Raw genomic sequence first — 22,049 nt, forward strand, 5'->3', positions numbered from 1 at the left:
ATCCTTTTGTCCACTGCTCTTCAGATACTGATCAGCACTGAGAAGATCCCCTCTCAGTCTGCTCTAACCAGGTCCCAGGTCTCTCACCTCTCCATCTGAGATTTCTTGAGTAGTCCTCTGACCTGGCAAAGCAAAGCCAAGGACAGCAGTGTTGATGTAGCCTCAGGGCTCATCAGCACCCACTCCAGATGATTCCTTGGGATTCCTGTGGCTTGGGAGGTGCTGTGTTTCCTCTGCGCTCCCTGCCCAGCCTTGTCACTGGGATCGTGATGCGATGCCATGGGGAAAGAGGGAGTGGTGAGACCAGGAATAAGATGGCCCCAAACTGGTACCTCTTGCAGCCAGCTGCTGAATTCCAGCGTGGGTTTTGACACTAGTTGTCAGCTCTATCAACATTTGTAGCAATGCTGAAAGGCTGGCTGAGCTGCCAGCTCTTGGAAGCTTTAGACTCTTTAATGCAGGTTTGGGTTTGGTTTTCTTAGTGTTATTGATCAATTCAGCAGGGTAGTGGAGGAGGGTTTTGTTTTTGCCAAGTTATGGATGTTTTCGAAGTGAGAAGAAACCTTCTAGAGGAAAACACTGAACATTTACTTAGAAGCATAACTGACAAAATTAAATTTATCAGGGTCACCCAATCTGAGTCAAGAGTTCTTTCCATGTAAAATCAATGTGCATGAAAGATATGGGCAGAAATGAGAGGTTAACTCACTCGTTAGCCACATGGTGCTGAGGATAATACATGTTTGATGCTGGAGCATTACTGGTGATTTATTAGGCATGGAGTAATAGGTAAAACAGTATGACAGGAAAAAAAGGAGAGGGGAATTAATAGGAGAAGGAAGAATGGCAAGGACCGTACAGGTCATCCTCAGCTTGTTGAATTTTATGTCCAAGCTCTCACTGACTTTAAAGGTGTGGCATGAGGCTGTCTAAGTGTGGAAATGCAGGTAGGTGAAGAGCTGGAAACATTTCTGTTAGAAAGCATTTGAAGATCATCAAGGCATAATGGTCAGAATAATTCTCTAACTCTACCAAGTCTCAGCACCACATCTCACCTCTAGGGATGAGGATTCAACCACATCCTTGGGGAGCCTGTTTCAGTCTTTGAGAACACTTTCAGTGAAGAAGTTTCTTCAAATGTCCAACCTGACCTCTCCTGATGCAACCTGAGGCCAATTCCTCTCACCCTATTGCTTTTTACCTGGGAAAAGAGACCAACACCCGCCTGGCTCCAATGTCCTTTCAAGGAGTTGTAGAGAGCCTCCTTTTCTCCAGACTAAACTCCATTTTCCTCAGCTGCTTCTCACCGGACTTGTTTTCCAGGCCCTTCATGAGACTCATTGTCCTTCTCTGAACATGCTGCAGCACCTCAATGTCCTCCTTGTAGTGAGAGCTCCAAAATACAACATGAAAAGAGGTCATGAGAATGAGAAGAGCTGTGGGAGGGGAGCCCACAGGGAGGAAGGGTTCCTTGAGAGGGCTGACATCTGCTCCAGGGAGGCAAGGAAAGGGAAGAAAAGGGAATACACATGGGATGGGGAGAAGTGATGCTGAAGACAGGAACTTTGGTTGCCTCATGCTGGAGGGTTTTTCTGAGAGCTGGTCCTATGTCACAATAGAATCCTAGGATTGTTTTGGTTGGAAGAGACCTTTAAGATTAGCAAGTCCAACTATTAACACAACACTGCTATGTTACCACTAAACCATGTCCCTCAGCACCTCACCTACCCAAATTTTAAATTTCTCCAGGGATGGGGACTCCAAGCAAACAAGAGTAACTGTCTTTGGAATGAGCAGGAGACTTGCAGAGTCCCTGCTGGGTGAAATCTTAATATTTGGGGAAAGAGAATGAGATGAAGCTGTCTGATGGGAAAATGTATCATCAAAGGACAACATGAAACTGCAGTTTTGCTCTCTTGTGCAAAAGATACCCAGCAAACCTTAGCATGCTCTCTAAAACTGCCTGAAAAGAGGTTGGAGTGAGGTGGGTGTTGGTCTCTTCTCTCAAGTAACTAGCAATAGGACAAGAGGCTATGAGCTGCACAGGGGAGGTCAGGCAACAGCAGTCAGGCACTGGAACAGGCTGCCCAGGGAGGTGATGGAGTCACCATCCCTGGAGGTGCTCAAGAACTGCATGGACATGGCACTCTGGGACATGGTTTAGTGGGCATAGTGGTGTTGGGTTGATGGTTGGACTTGATGATCTTCCTTAATGATTCAATGTGAACAAGAAACTCACTTCCACTTTATTGGGCAGACTAAATCATGTTATGCACAGGAGACTTCCTTTTGCTGTGTGCCAAACTGTAATAATTCTGTGCTGACTTGCAAACAAGGCAAAAATACCCAACCCACATAAAAATACCATATGTGCCAGGCATCTTCTCTCTGTTTCCTCACACATTTGTGGAGCACAATAACAAAACTGCTGGGTTTGTGTTGTTTGGTTGGCTTGTTTGTTAATTTTATTCTTTTGCTTTGCTTTGAAAAGCAAATTAAGTTTTGTGGAAGAGGAAAGTATACTTTTCTTAGCTTCAGCTAAAGCTGCTCAGTTGGACTTTTTAGCAGCTTGGATAAAAGTGAGGCCAGGACACCAGCAGATACAAATTGAACAGCATATGGCCAGTCAGACCAGTCCTGCCAATTTATTGTATTCATCTGGTGAATATGTGGGGCAGGGAACATTATAAGCAAGTCCATTCATTCCAAAATAAAAAAGGATACTGAGGTCATGTTAAAAGGACATGAAAAATAGTGGGATCTTCAGGATTACCTACAGGGAACTAGCTCAAAACCTTCTCTTGTGGCCAAACCTTTGTGATGGGTCACAAGGGTCCTGCAGGGTGAAAGGGAGCAGGGAAGTGAAGCTTGAGGGTGGGTTGATTTTGGTCAAAGTCCTTTCCAGCTGGGAAATGGGCTGTTGGGAATTGTGATTAAAATGCTCACTGAGATTTTACATTTTGTTCAAATATTCTTTGGGAAAATAATAGCATTTTCTTCCCCATTTTCAGATCAGAAACTATGCATAAAAATAGAGCCAATTTTACCTTTCATTTTTGGACATTTCCGGAAAAAAAGAGAGGCAGTTTTCAGTGAAAGGTAGAAATAACCTGTCTGCTTTCTCACAGTATTACAGAATGATGGGTGCTGTGGAAGGACCTCTGGAGATCATCCAGTCCAACCCCTCTGCTAGAGCAGGGTCACCCACAGCAGGCTGCCTAGGATCACAGTATTTAGGTGGGTCTGGAATCTCTCTGGAGAATGAGACTCCACAGCCTAATCTGGGCAACCTGCTCCAGGGCTCCAATACCATCACACCAAAGAATTTTTTCCTTATGTTTAGGTGGAACTTCCTGGGTTCTAGTTTGTACCCACTGACCCTTCTCCTGTAACTGGGCACCACTCAGAAGAATCTGGCCTCAGCCTTTAACTGTTGATCATCATTGAACAGATCTCCTCTCAGGCTGCTCTTCTCCAGGCTTAACAGCCCCAGGTCATTCAGGCTTTCCTCCTTGCAGAGATGCTCCAGGCACCTCAGCATCTTTGTAGCCTCTACTGGACTCTCTCCAGTAGCTGCCTGTCCCTCTTGAACTGGAGAGCCCAGAACTGGAGCCAATCCTCCAAACATGGCCTCACCAGGGCAGAGTAGAGGGAGAAGAGAACCTCCCTTGACCTGCTGGCCACACCCTGCTGAATGCGCCACAGACCATTTGTCTTCTTAGCCACAAGGGCACATGATGAGCTTGGTGTCCCCCAACACACCCATGTCCTTCTCCACAGAGCTGTCTTTCTCTTTGTCTTTCTCTTTCTTCCTCCATTAAAGGAGAGAAGAAATTAGAAAGCTTTTGATGCTGTAAAGCTGAATGCACATGGATGCTTTTTTTCCTAGGCTACTCTTTATTGCACTATATTCTCAATGATTTATTGTCTTCTGAAATTTCTCAAGGACCATTTAGGATAGCAACCTTCTTGGAAAGGACAGCAGCCTTCTGTGATGACTGGGAGAGTGTTCTTGTGTTGTTCTATGAAGACTGCTTGAGGTGGTTCCTCTTCCTAGTGGAGGGGATATTTTCTAGCAGTAAATTTGGGATTATGATTAGTGTTGTACTAAGAAGGAGTCTGGCACAGTCCTCAAGATTGCTGTTATTGGTAAAAAGCTGAAAGAAGAGCTTTTCCTACTTGATAATCAGGTTGTTTGGAAGAAGATGATAATGAATCGCATTTGATGAAGGCAAATAGATTAATTATGTGAGAAGCAGGTGAATTGAGATCTGCTTTCTGCAGGGGAAACTTGAGTCATTTTTGGTCTGCAGACACACAGTCACTCATATCCCTTGAATCTTTTATTTGGGATAAAGCTGGAGAATAACCTGGAATCTGGAGAGTGTCTTTCCCTCATTGCTGAGGCATCTGTCATGTTGTGCCACGCAACTTCGTGTTGCTCTAATGACATTGCAGGAGATAACAGTGCAATGTGAAGCCAAGTGTGACAAATATGACATGGCATGTCCAAAATAATACTTGCTTTTAGTAGATCAGTTATACTTTAAAAGCCAGTATTTAGACTTGTCCTTAGATAATTCAATAGCTCCTGTCTCGGGAAGGAATGATGTCAACCTGAGTTACAGTTTCTGATGAGCAGCGATGATGGGAGAAGATGACATGAAAAGGATGAAAGGACAGCAGACTCTGGGTGCACATCCCAGAGCTGTTTCACAGAGTCACTGAATCCCAGCATGGTGGGGGTTGGAAGGGACCTCTGGAGATCATCCAATCCACCCCCCCATGCTATACAGGGTCACCCACAGGAGGTTGTCCATGTGGGTCTGGAATCTCTCCAGATGAGGAGACTCCACAACCTCTTTGGGCAGCCTACAGGGCTCCAGCAGCCTCACAACAAAGAATTTTTCCCTTATGTTGAAGTGGAATTTCCTGGGTTCCAGTCAATGTCCATTGCCCCTTGTCCTGTCACTGGCCACCACTCAGAACGGACTGGCCCATCCTCTTGTCCCCCACCCTTTAGCTCTTGCTGAGCATTGATCAGATCCTCTCTCAGGCTGCTCTTTTCCAGTCTAAACAGCCCCAGGTCTCTCAGCCTTTCCTCCTCACAGAAATGCTCCAGGCCCTTCAGCATTTTTGTAGCCTCCACTGGACTCTCTCTAGTACCTCTCTGTCTCTCTTGAGCTGGGGAGCCCAGAACCTGAATACCTGGTCAGGGTGAGAATAATTGGGCTGAGCATGATAAGGATGTGAGAAATAGCTGCAGCGGATCTGTCACAGACCTGCTGTCCTCAGCGACAGCATTTGCCAGTCACAGGACTCATGATTTTTCTCTCCCTTTTATCCTCAGGTCTGTTGTAAGGCAGTGGGAAAAGAAGAGAAGCAAAACACACCACCCCCACCACCCCAAACACATGGCAGCTTGTGTGAATTAGGTGAAGAGGAACTACTGAAATCAAACAGAGACTTAAACCTCTCTGCTCTCCATGGAGAAGCTAGGAGGAGACTTGATAGGGTGCTTGGTTGCATGGTTTAGTTGATTAGGTGGGTTGGATGATAGGTTGGACGCAATGATCTTGAAGGTATCTTCCAACCTTGTCTATTCTATTCTATGCTATGCTATGCTATGCTATGCTATGCTATGCTATGCTATGCTATTCTAATCTTCTCAGAACCCCAGGAGAACCCGAGGGGTGCATCTTGGCTCTCTGGAGCTACTTACTTTTCAAAGAGGAATGTTTTCAAAACTGTTTATTTTTTAACATGAAACCCAGAATTCTAGGCTGGGAGAGTCTTGGCGCTTTGATGGTACTTTCTCTCCTTTCCTCTTGCCCTGCCTCTCTCCCCTTGATGTCATATGTATGCCCTGTGCACGCTGCTAACTGCCTGCTCTTGATAATAATTATTTCCAGTGTTTTAAAACACTTATTAACTTAGCTATGAAAGAAACTTGCATCTTCTCCAGAGCCCCTGTTGAGGTTAGGAGGAAAAAGAAGGTTAAATCAGGTACTGAGCATCTGTGGAGCGCCGGATTAATTCCTTGTTTATTATTGCACAGCTAGTGAGTGGTTTTTATTCGGAAGTATTGGTTCAGCAGAAAGTCATCTGCATAGGACACAGCTAAAATGTCAGGCCGCAAATTGGTTTGTTGATGCAGCAAGCAGGGAGGGTTTCAGAGCCTCGCTCTCTTGTGTGCTGTCATGGTCTAGGTTACAGGTGGTGAACCCACACTCAGATCAAAGCCACGAGCAGGCTGAACTTGGTTTTTAACCCGAGCACAGTTCACCGGGAGTTATTTACATGTATTGGCTGTGGAGCTGAACCCATGGTGCTGCTCAGCATTTCAGTGCTGCTTGCCTGTGCCCTGCAGCAGCCTGTAACTCACCCAGGTGCTGTGTACCTCCTCCAGCTGTCAGCTGAGAGCGCTTCCCCTTTCCTTGACCCAGATGCACTGGTGGGCTGATGCAGCCGTGCTCCAGGGAGAACTTAGAGCAGCTTTTCAGTACCTGAAGAGGGCTACAGGAAGGCTGCAGGTGCACTTTTCCCAAGGGCTTGTGGTGATAGGATAAGGGGCACTGCTTTTAAACTAGAGCAGAGCAGGGTAGATTGAGATTGTACATCAGGAATAAATTCTTTACTATGAGGGTGGTGAGACACTGGAACAGGTTGCCCAGAGAGGTTGTGAATGTCCCCTCCCTGGGAAGTGTTTAAGACCAGGCTGGATGAGGCTTTGGCATTTAGTGATATGGGTTAGTGGTGAACTTGGCAGAGTAGGGTTAATGGTTGGATCTGATGATCTCAAGGATCTTTTCCAACCTGAATGGTTCTATGATTCTATGGTCTTAAAGGTCCTTTCCAATTCAAGCCATTCTGTGATTCTTGTAGAGGGGGGCCTGAGACTGAACCCAGTACTCAAAGTGTGGCCTTACCAATTCAGAGTACAGGAGGACAATCACTGCCTGGTTCTGTTTGCCACACTGTTCTTGATACAAGCCAGGATGCTTTGGCCTTCTTGGACAACAGTTCTTTCCCTGCAATAATTTATGTTCATTTTAGGTTGTGGGTATTTGATTTCTGAGTCCTGAGTCTGTGCACAGGCTCCAGGCTGTGTTGCCACAGTCTTTCTGGAGATATATCAGATGGTAACCACAGCTCAGGGTTGCAGCCACATCAAGGTTACTCCTCCTGTGATAAAGGATGCTGAAGTGGTTGCCCAGGCACTCAAGATACTTTACTGAAGCCCTTTATTTTTTTTTCCCCCCACTGTGTTGAATGTGTTTGAACAAGGTCATGGATGAATTTCCTGTCTCTGGGTGGCTGCAGAACCAATGTAGCAGGGAAACTGGTGGGAAAACCTTGTTCCAGACTGGCCTCTTGCTGCACATCAAATCTGGATGCCATTCCCGAGCAGATCAGCCATGAGATCTCTGCTCACATTGCCAATACAACAATCATTAGTCCCTGTCATGCCAGGTACTCTAAGGAGGAGACCAGTGTACTACAAACTGGTCTGGGTCTGCAGAGCCATTTTGTGTCTGCCACCAAGGATTTACCAAGGAGTAATGACCTTGTCACTTGCATTCAGCTGAGATGGATGTGGAGTGATGACCCAGGTGGATGTCAAAACTCCATCCCATAATTAGTCCTCCAAACCAAGCAGCTGCTGTGCCATTACTTCTCCACTGGCTCTCACCCCAATTGCATGCCCACGCAGCGCTGGTTGAATAATCTCACTGAAATTCCTCAGAAGTGGCAGATAAGTCAGGGTTGCTACCTGAGCGATGGCAGCCACGAGCAGGTCCACCGACCCCACAACTCTTCAGCTCTTCTGCTCTTCACCTCTTAGAAGAGGAGGACTCAGGGGAGCTGGGGTGTTTAGGGCACAGGAGGAGTGTTTGGACATCTCATCCTGCTAAGAGTTTTCCTTAGCATTGCATTTGCTGGTAGTGAAGACCTTTTATAAAGGGACATCTTTCCTCCCCCCAAAAAAAACAAACAAAAGCATCTTCTGTCAGTGTTGCAGATTTCTGAAAGAAGGGCTGACAAAATTAATCTTCATCAGTGGGGAAGCTTTCTTGCTTTCTCCAGTTTCTTCATTGCATATCAGGAGCAGTAGCCACAAGTGCAACACTGAGTGGGAGCAAGGAGGGCCATGGAAAGGGAAAGTTGTGACTGTAGAATGGAATATCAAGATTTGGGGTTGATTTTTTTCCTTTAGACAAAATCCCTTTTATTAAACCTATCAGGCCCAAAATATAAAACAATTTTGATTGGTCTCGTGCTTTAGTAAAGTGCACCTTTAAAAGCCATACATTTGGAAGAGCAAAGATGTCAGACTCCTGACTGCCAAATAGGTTTTCCCAACCTCAGAGCTTCCCTACTAACTCTACAGTTCTACAGCTCTGCTGTGTACTGCTTTACAGGGCTGTGGCAGGTTGGTTAGCTGTTTAGTTTCTGAATGATCTCCAGGCACCTGAGGACGCTCCAGTAGAAGATGCTGTAGTGTTATTCTGGATACTATTTAGCTTTTAACCCTCATGCACAGAAAGCTAAAAAGCTGCCTGCTGTAAATTAGCTACATGGAACTCCAAGAGCTAACAGGAATGGAAATACTGAGTTCCTTATCTGAGTTTTGACAGCAAACGCCATTTGAGGGACTCAGAAAGATATTTCCTGGTCTTGGACAACACCCAGATGAATGAGAAGTGGGAGGGAAGGGTTAAAAACCCCAAGTTAAATTCTGCATTTAAACATGGCAGTTTTCACATCCTCTCCCTTTCTCTTCTTTTAAACATAGAATCACAGAATTGTCAGAGTTGGAAGGGATGTCAAGGATCATCTAGTTCCAACACCTCTGCTGTGGGCTGGGGTACCTCACAGTAGATGGGGTTGCTCAGAGCCCCATCCAGCCTGGCCTTAAAAACACCCAGGGATGGGGCTTCTACCACTTCCTTGGGCAACCTGTTTCAGGGTCTCACCACCCTCATGGTGAAGAATTTCTTCCTAACATCCAGTCTGAATCTGCCCATTTCTAGTTTTGCTCCATTCCCCCTAGTCCTATCACTACCTGACACTCTAAAAATTCCCTCACCAGCTTTCTTATAGGACCCTCTTAAGATACTGGAAGGCCACAATAAGGTCTCCTTGAAGCCTTCTCCTTGTGTTCCACCAGTTCATCATCACATCAGAGTCATAGAATTATTTCACTTGGAAAACACCTCTAAAATCATCAGGTCCAACTGCTGACCTAACACCACTATGACTATCAAACCATGTCCTGAAGTGTCATGTCTGCACATCTTTTGGACACCTCCAGGGATGGTGAGTCCATCACAGCTCCACAGTTTTGTGTAGCACAGCATCACATAATTCAAGGTGGCACAATCTCAAGCAGCAGCATACTTTGAAGCTGTGGATTTTCCCAGATGCAACATTATCAGGCCAGACAAAAGGTCTGCACCTTCTGCAGCTTTAATGAAGTTCAAGAGGAATAGGCAGCCAGAGAAGAGTGCTGCTCTCCACCTGAATCCTCTCCACTGTGTCTGCCTTCGTGAGAGTCCTGGATCCGTAAGAGCTTCTCCATCTTGAGATATAAGAATGTGGGTGCTAACAAAAAATGAAGTGGTTTGGAAAAGAAAAGGGGCAAAAGCCCTGCTCCTGTCCAAGTTATTTGCCATAGGGATGATGCAGGAGGTTTGTAGGGAGTTGTTGCATGATCCGAGAAGTTAAGAACTGGACTAAAATCAAAGTAATCAGATTTTCTTCACTTAAATACCTGCACCATATCTTCTGCAGTTACTGAAGAGGGTAATGTTTAAGCAATTGAGAGCTGAATTTAAGAGCATACGAAAATACCAGGTTTGAGGAGGTTAAAAAAGGTCTTTTGATCAGCCCAGCTTCCCGAATAATTTTCCTCCTGCAAAAATCTGATTGCTGTTTGAATAATCCTGTTTCTCATGCACTTACTGATGGTTATCTTGCAGGCTCACATCCTGTAATGAAATCTTCCCGGCCAGCGTTCGGAGCGCGGCCCTTCCGGAGCTGGCGGACTCAGCTATGGCTGACGTGCTCCATCTCACCCCCCTTCTCCTGACACCAGCCGCTTCCCTTCCTCTCCTTCTGCTTTTAAAGGACAGCCAAAGTGTTTCCAGTGTTGAAATCCCTGTCTAGATGAAATTGCTCCCAACTGGCTGATTTCCTTTGCCTTACAACTCATAATTAATTAGGAAAAGGTTAATTTCACACCTTCCGGTGCCTTCTCTGTGGTATTATTCAGACCATGCTTGTCTTTCCCTGTCTCCCTCTTTCCTCTGGGTCTCCTCTAAAAATGTCTTTTTAGGCTTTTTAGCTTATGATCTTTTTATCTGTTACCTTGTACTTCTCTATTTAAAAGCATATCACAGAATCCCAGCATGGTGAGGTTTGGAAGGGACTTTTGGAGATCAGTCTCAAGCTGCACCAGGGGAGGTTTAGGCTGGATGTTAGGAAGAAGTTCTTCACAGAAAGAGTGACTGACCATTGGAATGGGCTGCCCAGGGAGGTGGTGGAGTCACCATCACTGGAGGTGTTTAGGAAGAGACTGGATGGGGTGCTTGGTGCCATGGTTCAGTTGATTAAATGGTGTTGGGTGATAGGTTGGACTCGATGATCTCAAAGGTCTTTTCCAACCTGGTTACTTCTATTCTATCCAGACCAACTCCCCTACTAAAGCAGGATCACCCACAGCAGATTGCCCCGGATCACGATGTCCAGGATGTTCAAAATCTCCAAGATTTTCATCATGTTCATGTGGAACTTCCTGGCTTCCAGTTTGCACCCATTGCTCCTTCTCCTTTGGCTGCCACTCAGAAGAGTCTGGCCCCATCCTCTTGCTCCCCCCCTTTAGCATCGATAAGATGCCCTCTCAGGCTGCTCTTCTCCAGGCTAAAGAGCTCCAGGTCTCTCAGCCTTTCCGCCTCACAGAGATGCTCCAGGCCCCTCAGCATCTTTGTAGCCTCCATTGGAATCTTTCCAGCCCTGGTGAGGGATGCAACATTCTTACCCTCTGCTATTGACCAAAGTCAGAGGTGAGGAACTGGTCTGACTGGACCATTGGTATGCCCCAGTATGGGGAGGTCCTGTGGTCTTTGTGTAGCCTCTGGCACAGCAGCTGTGACTGCCTCAGCAGGTAACATGTGTGGGGATGAAGCAATTTGGTTCCCTGGGGGAAAAATGACAAGGGTCATTTGGAGACAGGATTTTAAGTGCCATTTGGTACAGGAAATGCATTTAGAAAATGATAGTGTTGAAACAGCAGAGCTCTATGTGTTGTGGTGTTCTCCTCTGAGGATTGCCTTTCTCAGGCTTCTGAACAGAGCAGGCCCAACTCATCAGGCTGCCCTGGAAGCACCCCACCTACCTTTCTTAGAAGCATGTCTGAAACATCACTCATCCACTTCTGAAACAAATTCTTTCTCTGGGGCATGGGGGTTGGTTTTTGACCTTCAGGCTTTCACCTCGAGCATAACGGGACTTGTCAGATTCTTGGACACAGGCTGTAGATAACTCCAAACTGAAAGGTTGTCCACTTGTCTTTTGAGCTTGTGCCAGGCTGTCCATCAAATTAGGGCTGGGATCCAGCAAGTGCAGCACAGGGAAGCCAAACAATTGCTGGTGTTTGCAGAGACTACAAGTAATGAGCAGATTTGGTAAGGGTGGTCCTATGCAAGCCTGAAAGGCAAGTGGACAAAACTAACCTCCAATGGGGTAATTTGTTGATGTTATTTGTAACAAACTTCATTGTTTCCTCACTTTCTTCATGCTACCTGTGCTGTCTCCCCATAGGCTTAGGGAGAATTGCCTGGGAGCAGAGGGGATGTGAAATAAGGGTAAAAAGAGGTGATTTAAGACCTCCAGGGGAAGGGACAGAGGGGTCAGTGTATGTGAATTATGAAGAAGCACAGCAGATAAGCACTGGGCACACCTGCCCTCCTTGCCATGCTGTTCTCCTGGGTGGCGTGCTTCTGCAGCAGCTTTTGTAATGAGCTCAGGTGTGGTTGCTAATATAGATGGGGTCTCTGTCATTGTGGCAGCCTCACATGGGCCCAGTTCCTCTAAATTGCTGGGGCAGGCTGGCCCCCCCACCAGCCTGGTGAGCTCCATCAGCCTAATTTGGGCTCCCAGCATGGCTCTGCTGTTCGGAGCAGCTGGTGCAACCAGGGCACTCTCGCTGCTCTTAATGAGTTTGTTGCTGTTTCATTAATGAGTGAGTGGCTGGGATTTCATTTCCCCCTCTGTAGTCGTTTGTCCAGACCCCTTCTTGAGCAAGCAGGCCAAATTCAGGCAGAAGCGATGTGACAGGGGATAAAATGACTCCTTTTCCCCTTTCTGTCTTTTATTTTCTTTCCTTTTTTTTTTTTTTTTTAAAATCCTTAATGTCCTTTTAACCAGGGCAGAGTCTCTGAAGGCATCAAAATTGATACTGCATTTGGAACTATTTGCCTTTATTAACATGGACATAGCCCTAAAAGACATTGATGTTCCTGGCTGAGTAGCATCATGTATTTCCATAGGGAATTAGGATTTGGAGGAGGAGAGGGCTTCATGTAGCCAAAACCTACCAAATCCACACAAAACCCACTCCCCGAACAGCGGGGCTTGCCCTGAATGCATTTCCCATAGCTATTGGCAAGGCCTTTTTGTGAAGGGAGCAGCAGCCAGAGACCAGATTCATGCACCACTAGCATCAGCAAGTGAATGAACAGCAGCACAGCTGTCAATAAATGAATGAATGGCAGCAAAATATTTTCCTCTTTGGAAAGCAGGGACACTTCAAATGCTATTCTAACTGAGACCAGGCCTGGAGAAGCACACATTGACACAGACAGTATAGAGATGAGCAAACTGCTGAGCTGTCTGCAGAGCAAAGAGTCGATCCTGAGGTCTGAGGGGCTGGGGGATTAGCCTGCTTATCTGCTTTTCTGGCTTTCACTGAGGGTTTAGTGCAGAATTTCCTGCATCTGCATCAGCAGGAAGAAACGGCTGCTCCCAGGCTGCAGAAAGGTCAGCAACAGGCCTAAGATATTTCAGCACACCGTTTGAGGTGTTAGAAATGTGTAGGCTGGAGTAAAATCTTAAAAGTAGGTCCTTGGCATCCAAAAAAAAAAAAAAAAAAAGGAAGTATGGAAGAAGCTTCTAGCAGGGCTGCCTCGCTGTATATATCCATTTGCAAGCAGCAGGAGATGTGTGTGCTTCTTTCTGTGCCAGCTCTTTGTCCCTCCACACCAAACCTACTTTGTGTGCTACTCCCTTTCAGACCAGCAGCAAAGCTCCCTTGGAATGAGGTTTTGCTGGGTCTGTGGTGTTTAGGAGATGACCCTCTGGGGCTGGAGCTCTCCTTGCTGCAAAGCTCCGGCCTCTGACCTCAGAGAATTGCAGAATGGTGGGCGTTGGAAGGTACCTCTGGATATCACCTAGTCAAACCCCCCTGCTAAGGCAGGTCTGCCTAGACTTCCTTAACCCCAAATGACTTTGCCCACCAGCTGGTAGTTACCTTCTTGGAAGCTTCACTCCTCTGCAGGCAGAAAGAACCACTTCCCTCAGAATAATGGTCTGCCCAAAAGCTAAAAAGAGGGGAGAAAAATGAAAAAAATTTAGAACATCACAGTAAAATGTCACTCCACATCTGAGGATCCATTAAGTCTTCTAGAGCTTTTTACATTTGTTCCCCCTGTTTTATATTTTGTTCTGGATTCAGGCACTCCTCTCTTCTAATTCTCCTTTGGAATAACCATTTTCACCTTGGTTATCCCAGTACTAACAGTACTTTCTTTGGTGAAGGACACCTGAGGCTTTTCCCTAGAATAGAGCTTTTCTTCCCTAAACCTCCACCCCTCAGGGATCCAGTCTGGGCAGGAGCAGTGGGGATGCCCCAGGAAATGTTCCTGACTCATCTTTCTTAATTATGGGAGGGTTTTTAATTAATTTTTTGGGGGGCCTCAGAGGTGTGGATCCAGTTTTCACACTTCAATTCTCCTCCTGTAGCTCCTTCACCAAAAGCCCAGAGGTTGTGGCGCAGTGGGAATGGAAAGATGAAGCATCCTGTGGGCAGGGTTGTGTGTTCCTCTCTCCCATCCTGGCATGCTGCTCTCAGTCCTGCTTTGTCCACATGGGTCTTCACTGCTCTGCCACCTCCCAGGAATCTTAAAAAAATCTTCCAGTCCAACCCCCCTGCCAAAGCAGGATCACCTAGGGCAGGCCACACAGGAACACATCCAGGTGGGTTTGGAATCTCTCCAGAGAAGGAGACTCTACAACCTCTGTGGGCAGCCTGCTCCTGGGCTCCAGCACCCTCACACTGAAGAAGTGAAGAAGGTTAAGAAGGAAAAGCTTCTAAGGTTCATCAGGAATTGGGTAATTGTCTCTCCCTCAGTTTTATCCCAAAGGTGACTCCCATGGGATGGTATCCCTTGTTGCGCAGTTTAGGAACACCTGAACTGCAGGACACTTTCCCCTGCAGGTGCCACCTCTGACTTACTGTGCCCTAAAGTGGGGCACAAGACTTAGCAGTGCCTTTGGCCTGCAGCCCAGCCCTTGGCAGTGACTCTCCATCAGCTTTCCCCTGCTAACAGCAGCCCCTGGCTGCGCAAACTTGCCCTGAACTGCAGAAAGTGCCTCAGTGTGCAGAGCTTGAGCTGAGTGGTCACAGCACTGAGCAGAATCAGTTCTGGTCTAGTCCAAACCAGGACATTGCTGTATCTGCTGCTGGGGTATTCCTGCCCTTTCTGCAGCTGCTTGCCATTGTCACACCTGAGCCTTGCAAATTGAGCAAGGACTGACTACAGAAATACAAATAATGTACCCTGTACATCCACACCACGTCCCTAAAAACCTTTTCATCGTGTTCCTTTTTGCCCTGAAGGATAATTACTTCAAAGAGCAGCCCTGTTGACTGGTATTTCAGTTTATCTCATTACCATTGTGTTTGCCAAGCTAGCCAGCTTTGCCAAAAACAGAATCAAGGTTGCTGGCAGTGCTGGCTGGCTCACATGTGCACCCTCTCTGCTGGCTCAGATGCTAATTTTCCCTTGATTGGAAAGCCTGCATTCCTCTTTTGTGAACTAGCCGTGCCTATAGATACAGCTGAATGGCTCCAAAACCTGAGCCAGTGGCCCCTCTCCACTGGCTGTCCAAGATGCTGTCAGAGTGTTTAAGGGCTGAAGAACATGTGCTATGGGGAGCATCTGAAGGAACCGGAGTTGTTTAGTCTGGAGAAAAGGGGGCTGAGGGGAGACCTTCTCACTCTTCACAACTCCCTGAAAGGAGGTTGGAGCCAGGTGGGGGTTGGCCTCTTCTCTCTAGTAATAAGTGATAGAGGAAACAGCCTCAAGTTGCAGCAGGGGAGGTTTAGGTTGGACGTTAGAAGAAACTTGTTCTCTGAAAGGGTTCTCAACACTGGAGCAGGCTGCTCAGGGAGGTGGTTGAATCCTCTCTGGGGGTGTCCAAAAACCACGTAGGCATGGCACGTCAGGGCGTGGTTTAACGGCCACGCAGGTGTTGGGTCAATGGTTGGACTTCATGATCATAAAGGTCTTTTCCAGCTGAAGTGCTTTTGCATTTCTATGACTTGCCACTATTTTTTTTGGCCAAGGGGAGCAGCTGGCTGGCACCCAAGGCTGGTCAAGAGCAGGCACAGCCATCATGCTGGAGAGATGCTTGGCAGGCAGCACACCAAGGGGAGGGGATGGAGGAGGCACAGCAATGCAGGCAGACGGATGGACGGATGGGCAGGCACAGGCATGTAGGCACCACTGCAAAGGTCATTTGTCTCATTGTTGGTTAGCTGCAAAAAGAGAGATGAGAGCTGACAGCTTCTGGCTTTAGGGGCTTTCCCAGCCTTCAGGAAGACTAGAACAGCCTCAGGAAACCCTCAGGATGGTCTTAATATAATCTGATTTCCCTCTTCTCTCAAGTTGATTGCTACAAACTATGTGTAAATTTTTTAGAAGTCTTTGGTGCAAAATGCTGAGCCAGCAGCAGCAGCACCACCCCAACCAGGAGTTTGTGCTCACATGGACTTGCCTTGGCATGTCCATCATGGTCAGAACAGGGCACAGAGCTTTGGGCTGCTGTTCATAGCTATTGTAGTGGCTAAGGATTATTTTATAGTTTTTTAAGATCTTTGAAATCAGACAAGGCTCCAAAAAGATTTTTTAAAAGTCTGGCTCTGTCAACACAGGTCTGAGCAGCATTGCCTAGGATGGATGAGACAGGGTGGATAACTGCACCCTGCTGTTTTACATTGCTCTTTAGAATTATATGGTCCCAGGATGGGGTTGGGTCCTCCAGGGATCATCTAGTTCAACCCCCCTGCTAAAGCAGGTTGCCCAGGATCCCACTGTCCAGCTAGGTTTGGAATTTCTTCAGAGAAAGAGACTCCACAACTTCTTTGGGCAGCCTGCTCAAAGGCTCCAGCACCATCACAGCAAAGAAGTTTTTTCTCCTGTTCAGATGGAACCTCCTGGGTTCTATTTTGTGCCTCTCGCCCCTTGTCCTGTCACTGGGCAACCCTGAAAAGGATCTGGCCCCATCCTCTTGCCCTTCACCCTTTAGCTCTTGCTGAGCATTGAGAAGATCCCATCTCACTCTGCTCTTCCCCAGGCTAAACAGCCCCAGGCCTTTCAGCCTTTCCTCCTCACAGAGATGTTCCAGGCCCCTCTTTGTAGCATCTGTGGACACTCTCCAGTAGTTCCCTGTCTCTCTTGAACTGGGGAGCCCAGAACTGGACCCAGTTCTCCACATGTGACCTCACCAGGGCAGAGTAGGTGGAGGAGAACTTCCCTCAACTTGCTGGTCACACTCTTCTGAATGCACCCAATAATAAACCTGATGTAATTGAAGCTATGGCTGTTGCTAAGCAACAAGTGATGATTGCTATAGCAAATATTCCCCTCTTAAAGGTACATTTGCAAAGAGTAATCTTTTGTGCACATGAAATTAATTTTCAGCTGTATGGATTTATCTTATTTAATGGCAATAAACTCTGGTAATGCTTCAGTGTGGTGTTCAAATGGAAAACAATGTGGCACGAAGCTATAGCGTAGGGAAAACACTGAGACCTCCCCTTGAATTAATTGGAACTTAAAGCTGGGAGATCTTACTCTCCAAAAATAAATTAACAGTAAATCAAGTTACAGAATAAATCAACAAATTAAATCAGGTTAGTTGGAAAGTGTTAAAAAAAAAAAGGAAGTAGAAAGAAAAAGGTGTCTGTGAGCTGCTTGCATTGCAAATAGAGCTGAAAGGTCTTGAGCTGCTCCTATTGCAGGGCATCACAAATCTCTCTTTTGCTTTTCTGTTCTTTAAGCTTTTCATTTTCTTGCATTTCTCCATGAAAAAGGAATTCACTTTGTCTCCTGTGCCTTCAGAGCATGCTCCTACCCATCACTTGCTTCCCAGGAGCACACCCCTGGTCCCAGCTGCAGATAGACTCATAATGCATAGAATTGTCTTGGTTGGAAGAGACCTTTGAGATTGTCAAGTCCAGTCATCAACCCAGCACTGCTAGGTCACCACTAAACCATGTCCCTCAGCACCACATCTACACGGCCTTTAAATCTCTCCAGGGATGGGGTCTCTACCACTGTCCTGGGCAGCCTGTTCCAGGGCTTGAAAACCCTTTTGGGGAACAATCTGTTCTTCATGTCCAACCTAAACCTCCCCTGCTGACACTTGAGGCCATTTCCTCTCATCCTGTCACTTGATGCTTGGGAGAAGAGACCAACCGCTACTTTGCTGCTACCTCTCATGGAGTTGTAGAGCAATGAGCCTCGTCTTCTCCAGACTAAACAACCCCAGGTCCCTGGCTCTCAGGGTCTCTGTGAGCAACCAACATGACAGTTCTGCCATGCACCAAACTTCCCTACATGCCTGTGGTCACCTTGAGCTGGCTCTGTGGCCAAGACACCGCTGGAGAACCGCTCATCTGCTGCCAGCAGGAAGCAGGGGAGCCATGGCAAGGTGCTTTAGCTGCTTTACTTTCTGGTGGTTGAGACATCTTTCCTAATTAAAATAAAATCATCATAGGACTCCTGAAATGAATATTTGGTATAATAGATTCAGAAAGTGATGAAAATGTTTTCATTAAATAGTGAGAGAGGGAGAGAGTCCCTGCAAGGCATAGCATTTTATCTCAACTCTCTAATAACATTAATAAACTCTTTAATCTTTGTCACATTTATGACTTAATGGCAATCCTTAAAGACATGACAGACAAGTAGGAGCTGCCAGGTTCCTTTAACCTATAAGCATTCATATTCTTCCCAGGATTTTGATTAAGTGGAAAATTCCTCTGCAACAGGCTTTATTCTCCATGTGAATCTGTGCTCAGTGGTCAGTGTGAGTAGCAGAGGATGCTAAGCCCCAGACAAGGCCCAGCACTGCCAGATGGGGGTGGTGGCATTTTCCTCTTCTCTGCCCAGGAGCCCAATGGATGCTGCCTCCCTCCCTGCCACTGGCCAGAGGTATTTAGTGTCAACCCCCATGTGACCAGCTCATTCTGTTTCCCTTGTCCCATTTGTGCTGCCCAGATATCAACCTGACCCATTTGTTTCATTGATAGAATGGCTTGAGTTGGAAGGGACCTTCAAAGGTCATCTAGTCCAACACCCCTGCAAGCAGCAGGGACATCCTCCACTAGATCAGGTTGCTCAGAGCCTTGTCAAGCCTGACCTGGAAGATCTCCAGGGATGGGCCTCAAGTACCTCCCCGGGCAACCTGTTGCAGTGTTCCATCACCCTTATGGTGCAGAATTTCTTCCTAACATCCAATCTAGATCTGCTCTTCTCTCATTTTAAATGATTGCCTCTCATCCTACCACTGCAGGCCTTTGTAAACAGTCCCTCTGCAGCCTTCTTGTAGCTCCCTTCAGGTACTGGAAGGCTGCTCTAAGGTCTCCCCAGAGCCTTCTCTTCTGCAGCTCCCTCAGCCTGTCCTTGTAGCTGAGGTGCTCCAACCCCCTGATCATGGTCCTCCTCTGGACCTGCTCCATCAGGTCCATGTCCTTACTGTGTTGAGGGCTCCAGAACTGGACACAGCACTGCAGGTGAGGTCTCATCAGAACAGAGTGGCAGAATCACCTCTCTCGACCTGTTGGCCATGCTGCTTTTGGTGCATCTGAGGATGCCACTGACCTGGACTGCAAGTGCCTATTGCTGGCTCATGTCTCATCCACTGGCATCCCCAAGTCCTTTTCTTCAAGGCTGCACTCCATTTCACCTGGAGAACTTCATCCCTCCTTCCCACTGTGTTTAAAGTGATTGATGGTGGCTCTGTGTTGTATCCTCCACTGTCTCTGGACTAAAAAGAACCAAATATTAGCCACCCTCTGTATCTTTGCTCACAAACTGATCCCAGCCTCTGTCTTTTCTTCCATGTCTTTCTGTTTTCAGACTCCCAGCTCCCTGGCATTTTCTAGTCCTTGGCTATAAACTGTAATTAATGCTCTTTTAATGCAAGGTTTTTGCAGTTAATCTCCATGGGATTTTTTTTGGGGGGTGTGTGTGTTACATGCAAATGCAGCCTTTCCCCCTCTCTTGTCAGGGTTTAGACCCAGAATATCCATTTTGGGATCAGAAGCATGCTCCACCGATGGGGCAAGTCTAGAAAAGGGTCATCAGTGGCAGCTTGCTCTGTTGGTACCTCCTTGGTTCTCCCTGCCCCTCAGAGGGCTGAGCCAGCTGCATCCCTTCCCTGCCTGACTCGGGGGCATCTCCAGTGCCCAGAAAGAAAGAACTCCACATGGTACAGATGGTATTTCACACAGATTTGGTTTGGTGTCATCTGCTGCAAGCATAAATACCAGCTTGACAACTTCCCCCTTGTAACTGATAAGCTGAAACCTTTTTCTTTTTTCTCTCTCTCTCTCTTTTTTTTTTTTTGGTAGATTTTCAGTCAAATGGCAGCAACATAATAACAACAACAACAAAAATCACCATTAACCCCCCTCCCAGCCTCTCCCCCTCCTTTATTTGCATAGTTTTGATGCTGTCAGACAAAGCAACGCCTGTGGAGCGTAAGGAGAATTTTTAAACAGGAGCAGTACAATTTAAAACCCTAATAAAGATAAAAGCAAAATAAACTCTGAGACGTGAGTTTAGAGGGATGAGAGAAGAAAGATTGAGGCTGTGCTGGGGAAGTAATGAAGGTGGTAACAATTTTTAATAGCACATTAATGCTGAATTGCTCTGGAATTTCTGCAGGAGCTGAGCTGACATCCATATAAATACCAAATGAATTCCAAGTGATGGGTATTATGCTAAAAAAAAAGGTGTTACACGAATTAATAAGGATGGAACACTGAAACCAGCAATGTGCCCTTATGGTCAAGAAGGCCAATGGCATCCTGGGGTGGATTAGAAGGGTTGTGGTTAGGAGGTCTAGAGAGGTTCTCCTGCCCATCTACTCTGCCCTGGTGAGGCCACATCTGGAATATTGTGTCCAGTTCTGGGCCCCTCAGTTCAAGAAAGACCTCAGGAAACTGCTTGAAAGAGTCCAGCCCCTAAGGGGGTGGAACCATCTCCTTTATGAGGAGAGACTGAGGGAGCTGGCACTCTTTACTTGGAGAAGAGGAGCCTGAGGGGTGACCTCATTCGTGTTTATAAATACATGAAGAGTGAGTGCCAAGAGGATGAAGCCAGGCTCTGACAGGACAAGGAGCAATGGGTGGAAGTTGAGGCATGGGAAGTTCGATGGAAACAGGAGGAAGAATATTTTCACTGTGAGGGTGACAGAACAGTGGAACAGGCTGCCCAGGGGGGTTGTGGAGTCTCCCTCTCTGGAGATACTCGAAACCCACCTGGATGCATTACTGTGTGACCTGGTATAGGTGATTCTGCTCTGGCTGGGGGGTTGGACTGGATGATCTTTGGAGGTCCCTTCCAGCCTCTAACGTTCTGTGATTCTGTAAAGCATTATCTTCCCTCTTCCGTTGTCTCCTTTATGCACTGCACAATTCAGCTTTAGCCAACTGTGACCCTTTTTGTTCATCTCTTCATTTAAAGATTTTTAAAAGATGTCTATTTATATCTCATTATTTTTACACAACTTTTCTGCTTCTGTGCCACGTGAAGCAGGGCTTGGTCTAGTCTGTTTTTGTAACAGTTTGGTGTTGGCATAGTGAAATTTAAGAGATGGATGGGAAGACATCTGGACGTGAGATATATCGCTGGGAAAATGACTATGACTAATAAGAACCATAATAGTAACGATTCTGCCTTGATGGGCCCACATGTGCAGAGACCTCAGGGCACCCTTAACAGTGGTTAATAAACTAAATGGCTCACTTTACAGCACTGCAATATGTCTCTCCCCCTCCCATGGAGAAGCCCAACAGAGTAAGTCTGATGAAGAAATCTGCAGGACTCAGTTGAAAGGGGGAGAGAGGGGTCCTGATGGATGGAAGGATGACCATGAGCCAGCAATGTGCCTTTGCGGCCAAGAAGGCCAGTGGCAACCTGGAGTGGATTAGAAGGGCTGTGGTCAGTAGGTTAGTGTGGGAACACCAGCGACGAGCGGTGTGAGCAATCTGGCAGTGCAGGCCTGAGACCCTGACATGGTGGTAGGCCATGCTCAGTGTAAGTGCAGAGCCAGCTACCAGTGTACCAAAACAGTGCTGTGCCTGCAGCACTGTAACTAAAACAAGATGCTGGTAGCTAGAAACATAGTAAGTTATCTCAGGACAAGAGGACATGCACCTGCATCAACAAACCTGTAATGGGTTGGGGCAGGTCCCCTCCCCACCACAGGCAGAAATAACGACTCAGAGAAACGGATTGCAAAAGTGATGAAAGTTTAAATAGAAAGCAGTGAATGTTACAGAAAACCCAAAGCGCAGTGACAAAGAAAGATCCCATCCCCACCTGAGGGTGCATGCAAAACCCCCAGGGCTCCTTCTTCCCCCTCCCTCTGCTGGGCTAGTCTCAGCTGGCCAGGCCTGAGACTGCCCATCCCCCTGTGGCCTTGGGCCCAATCAGGCCCATGGCCGGGAGATCTCTCCCCCAGTTACCAAGTCT

This window comes from Dryobates pubescens, chromosome 2 (assembly GCF_014839835.1).
Source record: "Dryobates pubescens isolate bDryPub1 chromosome 2, bDryPub1.pri, whole genome shotgun sequence".
NCBI lineage: Eukaryota > Metazoa > Chordata > Aves > Piciformes > Picidae > Dryobates > Dryobates pubescens.